The following is a 7,855-nucleotide window of genomic DNA, read 5'->3' as shown; positions in this document are numbered from 1 at the left end:
CCTCATCTCTCTATATATAGCTCTCATGTGAACTAAGAGCAAGAACTCATTCACTCCTGGGAGCATGGCACCAAGCCATTATGAGGGATCCACACCCACAACCCAGACTCAGAAACCGAAGCCCCATCTCCAACATGGGGGACCACATTTCAATCTAAGACTTGGTAGGGGCCAAACAAACCATATCTAAACCATACCATTCATGTTGAAATTTATTTATTTTTATTTTAAATAGTTTACCTTATTTTTTATTTTTGTGGGTACATAGTAGGTGCATATATTTATGAGGTCCTGTTAAAATTTAATCCCCAATGGGGAGTATTAAAAGATGGGACCTTTATGATGAGGTGACTGAATCATGAAGGCTCTGCTCTCATGGACAGATTAATTCATTCATAGATTAATGAATCAATAGGTTAATGGATTAGATTAAGGGGTATCATGGGAGTGGAATTGGTGGCTTTTCAAGAAGAGGAAGAGAGACCTGAGCTAGCACACTAAGCCCACTGGACAAGTGAAACCCTGTGCTGCCTCGGGACTCTTCAGAGAGTCTCTACCGCTTTCACCAGGTATAGTCCCTTGACCTGGGACTTCTCAGCCTCTATAACTGTAAGAACTAATTTTTTTCTTTATACATTAGCCAGTTTCCGGTAGTCTACTATAAGCAACAGAAAATGGACTAAGACAAGATCCGAGCTGAGCCAATCAGAAATTCTCCCCTGGGTATTAGGAATTAAAAGTAAAAGAGGGAGAAAAAGGAATCTCAGTGTGGCTGTCCCTCTGCATCAATCTGGACAGGCTATGTTGCACTGTGGTAAGAAACAACAGCAGGGGAGAAGATCCAAGATGGCCGGTTAGGAGGAACTCGGGATTGCAGCTCTGAGAGAAAGTGCAGAAGGTGAGTGGATGCCACATTTCCTGACGGATTTTTACTGCCCACAGACCAGGAGATTCACAGGCAGAGGAGCCCCACGGGTCGCCAGCACTGCTGGTTTGACCGGCGCGGCCGCTTGGCCTGCGCCCTGGGGCAGCAGCTCCCTGTGCAGAGTGAGCGAGACTGAGTCCCCTCTAAGCCAGCAAGGGGACCTGAAAAGGGGAGCCAGGCCAGGAGATTCCTGGGCAAAGAAGCGTCACGAATCTCAGAGCCGCTGCTTCAGCCGACGCAGCGGCTCCCAGGGCAGTGGATTTTTACTGCCCACAGACCAGGAGATTCACAGGCGGAGGAGCCCCACGGGTCACCAGCGCCGCTGGTTTGACCAGCGTGGCCGCTTGGCCTGTGCCCTGGGGCAGCAGCTCCCTGTGCAGAGTGAGCGAGACTGAGTCCCCTCTAAGACAGCAAGGGGAGCTGAAACAGGGAGTCAAGCCAGGAGATTCCCGGGCAAAAAAAGCGCCATGGGAGACACAACTGAACCCAGGATGGTCCAGCTCTGTGGAGGAGGGGTGTCCTCCATTACGGAAGCACCCTGCAGTTCCCAGGGCAATCTGCCATAGTCAAGGCAACCCGCCACTACAGAGACTCCGTCACTACAGGGGCGGGCCAACATAGCGGAAGCAGTTCTAACTACATCCATATCAACAGGACTGCAGGGAAGTTCACACAGAAGCTGGGCGGAGCCCACAGCAGCTCAGCAAAGCCTCTGCAGGCTGACTGTGACTAGGTTGCCACCTTGTGGGCAGGGAAAACGGCAGCAGGACAGCAGAAAATCATAAAGCCCTAACTCCCTGGGACAGAACACCTAGGGGGAAGAAAAGGGGGGTTTATGAGTTCTGCTGTTGCAGACTTAAAATTACCAAAATCAGAAAGACAGCAACTACAAAGTTGACAGGCGGATAAATCCACAAAGATGGGAAGAAACCAGTGCAAAAAGGATGAAAACACCCGAAACCAGAACACCTCTCCTCCTACAAGGGAGCACAACTCCTCACCAGCAAGGGAACAAGACTGGATGGAGAATGAGTGTGATGAAATGACAGAATCAGCTTTCAGAAAGTGGATAATAAGAAACTTCCGTGAGCTAAAAGAACATGTTCTAACCCAATGCAAAGAAACTAAGAACCTTGAAAAAAGACTTGACGAAATGCTAACGAGAATGGACAACTTAGAGAGGAATATGAGTGAATTGATGGAGCTGAAAAACACAACACGAGAACTTCATGAAGCATACACAAGTTTCAACAGCCGAATTGACCATGCAGAAGAAAGGATATCAGAGGTCGAAGATCAACTCAATGAAATAAAACGAGAAGGCAAGATTAGAGAAAACAGGGTAAAAAAGAATGAACAAAGTCAACAAGAAATATGGGACTATGTGAAAAGACCTAATCTACGTTTGATAGGTGTACCTGAATGTGACGAAGAGAATGCATCCAAGCTGGAAAATACTCTTCAGGATATTATCCAGGAAAACTTCCCCAACCTAGCAAGGCAGGCCAATATTCAAGTCCAGGAAATACAGAGAACACCACAAAGATATTCCTCTAGAAGAGCAACCCCAAGGCACATAATCGTCAGATTCACCAAGGTTGAAATGAAGGAGAAAATACTAAGGGCAGCCAGAGAGAAAGGTCGGGTTACCCACAAAGGGAAGCCCATCAGACTCACAGCAGATCCCTCAGCAGAAACCCTATAGGCCAGAAGAGAGTGGGGGCCAATATTCAACATCCTTAAAGAAAAGAACTTTCAACCCAGAATTTCATATCCAGCCAAACTAAGCTTCATAAGTGAAGGAAAAATAAAATCTTTTGTGAACAAGCAAGTACTCAGAGATTTCATCACCACCAGACCAGCTTTACAAGAGCTCCTGAAGGAGGCACTACACATAGAAAAGAACAACCAGTACCAGCCACTCCAAAAACACACGAAATGATAAAGAGCATCAACACAATGAAGAATCTGCATCAACCAATGGGCAAAACAGCCAGCTAGCATCAAAATGACAGGATCAAATTCACACATAACAATATTAACCCTAAATGTAAACAGACTAAATGCCCCAATCAAAAGACACAGACTGGCAAATTGGATAAAAAGGTAAAACCCATCAGTGTGCTGTATCCAGGAAACCCACCTCACATGCAAGGATACACAAAGGCTCAAAATAAAGGGATGGAGGAAGATTTACCAAGCAAATGGAGAGCAAATAAAAGCAGGAGTTGCAATTCTCATCTCTGATAAAATAGACTTTAAAGCAACAAAGATCAAAAGAGACAAAGAAGGACATTACATAATGGTAAAAGGATCAATGCAACAAGAAGAGCTAACGATCCTAAATATATATGCACCTAACACAGGAGCACCCATATACATAAGGCAAGTTCTTAAAGACTTACAAAGAGACTTAGACTCCCACACAATAATAGTGGGAGACTTCAACACGCCATCATCAATATTAGACAGATCGACGAGACAGAAAATTAACAAGGATATCCAGGACTTGAACTCAGACCTGGAACAAGCAAACCTAATAGACATTTACAGAACTCTTCACCCCAAATCCACAGAATATACATTCTTCTCAGCACCACATCACACCTACTCTAAAATTGACCACATAATTGGAAGTAAATCACTCCTCAGCAAATGCAAAAGAACGGAAACCATAACAAACAGTCTCTCAGACCACAGTGCAATCAAGTTAGAACTCAGAATTCAGAAACCAACCCAGAACCGCACAGCTTCATGGAAAATGAACAACTTTCTCCTGAATGTTGACTGGATAAACAATGAAGTGAAGGCAGAAATAAAGATGTTCTTCAAAACCAAAGAGAACGAAGACACCACATACCAGAATCTCTGGGACACATTTAAAGCAGTCTCTAGAGGAAAATATATAGCAATAAGTGCCCACATGAGAAGAAAGGAGAGATCTAAAATTGACACCCTATAGTCAAAATTGAAAGACCTAGAGGAGCAAGATCAAAAAAACTCATAACCTAGCAGAAGACAAGAAATAACTAAGATCAAAGCAGAATTGAAGGAGATAGAGACACGAAAAACCCTTCAAAAAATCAATAAATCCAGGAGCTGGTTTTTTGAAAAGATCAACAAAATAGACAGACCACTAGCCAGATTAATAAAAAAGAAAAGAGAGAATAACCAAACAGATGCAATAAAAAATGATAAAGGGGATATCACCACAGATTCCACAGAAATTCAAACCATCATCAGAGATTATTACAAACAACTCTATGCATATAAACTAGAAAACCTGGAAGAAATGGATAAATTCCTGGACAGTTGCCTCCTCCCAAGCCTAAACCAGGAAGAAGTTGAAACCCTGAATAGACCAATAACAAGGTCTGAAGTTGAGGCAGCAATTAAGAGCCTACCACCCAAAAAAAACCCAGGTCCAGATGGGTTCACAGCCGAATTCTACCAGACATACAAAGAGGAACTGGTACCATTCCTTCTGAAACTATTCCAAATAATCCAAAAAGAGGGAATCCTTCCCAAATCATTTTATGAGACCAACATCATCCTAATACCAAAACCCGGCAGAGACTCAACAAGAAAAGAAAACTACAGGCCAATATCCATGATGAACATAGATGCAAAAATCTTCAATAAAATACTGGCAAGCTGATTACAACAGCACATCAAAAAGCTTATCCACCATGATCAAGTAGGATTCATCCCGGGGATGCAAGGCTGGTTCAATATATGCAAGTCTATAAATATAATTCACCACATAAACAGAACCAAAGATAAAAACCACATGATTATCTCAATAGATGCAGAGAAGGCCTTTGACAAAATTCAACAGCCCTTTATGCTAAAAATTCTCAATAAACTAGGTATCGACGGAATGTATCTCAAAATAATAAAAGCTATTTACGACAAACCAACAGCCAATATCATACTGAATGGGCAAAAACTGGAAGCATTCCCTTTGAAATCTGGCACTAGACAAGGATGCCCTCTCTCACCACTCCTATTCAATATAGTACTGGAAGTTCTAGCTAGAGCAATCAGGCAAGAAAAAGAAATAAAGGGTATCCAATTAGGAAAGGAGGAAGTCAAATTGTCTCTATTTGCAGATGACATGACTGTATATCTAGAAGACCCCATCATCTCAGCCCGAAATCTCCTGAAACTGATAAGCAACTTCAGCAAAGTCTCAGGATACAAAATCAATGTGCAAAAATCACAAGCATTCCTATACACCAATAACAGACTTAAAGAGAGCCAAATCAAGAACGAACTGCCATTCACAATTGCTACAAAGAGAATAAAATACCTAGGAATACAACTAACTAGGAACGTAAAGGACCTCTTCAAGGAGAACTACAAACCACTGCTCAACGAAATAAGAGAGGACACAAACAGATGGAGAAACATTCCATGTTCATGGTTAGGAAGAATTAATATCGTGAAAATGGCCATACTGTCCAAAGTAATTTACAGATTCAATGCTATCCCCATCAAGCTACCAATGACCTTCTTCACAGAACTGGAAAAAACCACCTTAAACTTCATATGGAACCAAAAGAGAGCCCGCATAGCCAAGTCAATTCTAAGCAAAAAGAACAAAGCAGGAGGCATCACACTACCGGACATCAAACTCTACTACAAGGCTACAGTAATCAAAACAGCATGGTACTGGTACCAAAACAGAGATATAGACCAATGGAACAGAACAGAGGCGTCGGAGGCAACACATCTACAACCATCCGATCTTTGACAAACCTGATAAAAACAAGCAATGGGGAAAGGAATCCCTGTTCAGTAAGTGGTGTTGGGAAAACTGGCTAGCCATATGCAGAAAGCAGAAACTCGACCCCTTCCTGACACCTTACACTAAAATTGACTCCAGATGGATTAAAGACTTAAACATAAGACCTAACACCATAAAAACCCTAGAAGGAAACCTAGGCAAAACCATTCAGGACATAGGCGTAGGCAAGGACTTTATGACCAAAACACCAAAAGCATTGGCAACAAAAGCCAAAATAGACAAATGGGACCTGATCAAACTCCACAGCTTCTGCATGGCGAAAGAAACAGTCAATAGAGTGAATCGGCAACCAACAGAATGGGAAAAAATTTTTGCAGCCTACCCGTCTGACAAAGGGCTGATATCCAGAATTTACAACGAGCTAAAAAAGATTTACAAGAAAAAAACAAGCCCATTCAAAAATGGGTGAAGGATATGAACAGATACTTTACAAAAGAAGACATACATGAGGCCAACAAGCATACGAAAAAATGCTCATCATCACTGGTCATTAGAGAAATGCAAATCAAAACTACATTGAGATACCATCTCACGCCAGTTAGAACGGCGATCATTAAAAAATCTGGAGACAACAGATGCTGGAGAGGATGTGGAGAAATAGCAACACTTTTACACTGTTGGTGGGAGTGTAAATTAGTTCAACCATTGTGGAAGACAGTGTGGCGATTCCTCAAGGACCTAGAAATAGAAATTCCATTTGACCCAGCAATCCCATTACTGGGTATATATCCAAAGGATTATAAATTGTTCTACTATAAGAACACATGCACACGAATGTTCATTGCAGCACAGTTTACAATAGCAAAGACCTGGAACCAACCCAAATGCCAATCGATGATAGACTGGACAGGAAAAATGTGGCACATATACACCATGGAATATTATGCAGTCATCAAAAACGATGAGTTCGCGTCCTTTGTAGGGACATGGATGAACCTGGAAAGCATCATTCTCAGCAAACTTACACAAGAACACAAAATCAAATATCGCATGTTCTCACTCATAGACGGGTATTGAACAATGGGAACACATGGACACAGGGAGGGGAGCACTATACACTGGGGTCTGTTGCGGGGGAGTGGGGGGGACAGCGGGGGCTGGGGAGTTGGGGAGTTTCTCTGGGAGAAATGCCAGATATAGGTGAAGGGGAGGAAGGCAGCAAATCACACTGCCACGTGTGCACCTATGAAACAACCTTGCATGTTTTTCACATGTACCCCAAAACCTAAAATGCAATAAAAAAAAAAAAAGAAAAAAAGAAACAACAGCAACAACCTCCAGAGCCTTAAGCAACAAAGGCTTATGTCTTATCACAATATGTGTTGTTATGGTTTGGATATAATTTGTCTCCAACAAAATTCATGCTGAAATTCGATCCTCAATGTGGGGATGTTGAGAAGTGGGGCCTAGTGGGAGGTGTTTGGGTCATGGGTGGATCCCTCATGAAGCAATTGTTGCTGTTTTCACAAAAGTCAGTTCTTGTTCTGAGACAGGGCAGGAATCCCTCTTAAGGGCTTGCTGGGGATCCTCCACCAAAACATGAAAATTAAAAAAATCTTGACTTCCTTAAAGAAAATTCCAGACATCTAGCTAGTCCTAAAAAACAAACAAACAAAAACTTAAAAGCAAGATGATAATAATAGCTTATAACAATAGCCAAAAAATTAATGTCACAGGATATTTTATTTCCTATAAAAACTAAAGATAACATCTTAACATATGTCCCAAGTTGTTTTTCAGAAACCCAGATCCCCACTAAATGGATCCACTGGCACATAGCCCTCAAATAGGGGAGAACTGAAGACTAAACTCTGACTACTATTCTTTGTTCTAAATTTCTTCTTGAGGGGCCTTATGGAGACCATGCCCATGAGCCCAAGCTGACATTCTTTTCTGCTTATCTCAAATTTTTAGACAGTTTCATCTTATTAACCAATCATAAATCAGAAAATCTTTAAATTCACCTATGACCTGTGGGCCCCCCTCTTTGAGATGTCCCGCCAAAGTATGGCAGGCAAGTCCCAAATTGGGGATTTGCCCAGGAGAGTTCTTGGCTTCACCAAGAAAGAATTCAAGGGTGAGCTGGTGGTGTTAAATAGTAAGTTTTATAGAAGTAGTAG

This window comes from Aotus nancymaae, unplaced genomic scaffold (assembly GCF_030222135.1).
Source record: "Aotus nancymaae isolate 86718 unplaced genomic scaffold, 86718_ANA_hifiasm-v0.15.2.pri h1tg000057l, whole genome shotgun sequence".
Lineage (NCBI taxonomy): Eukaryota > Metazoa > Chordata > Mammalia > Primates > Aotidae > Aotus > Aotus nancymaae.
This window is presented reverse-complemented; position numbering follows the sequence as displayed.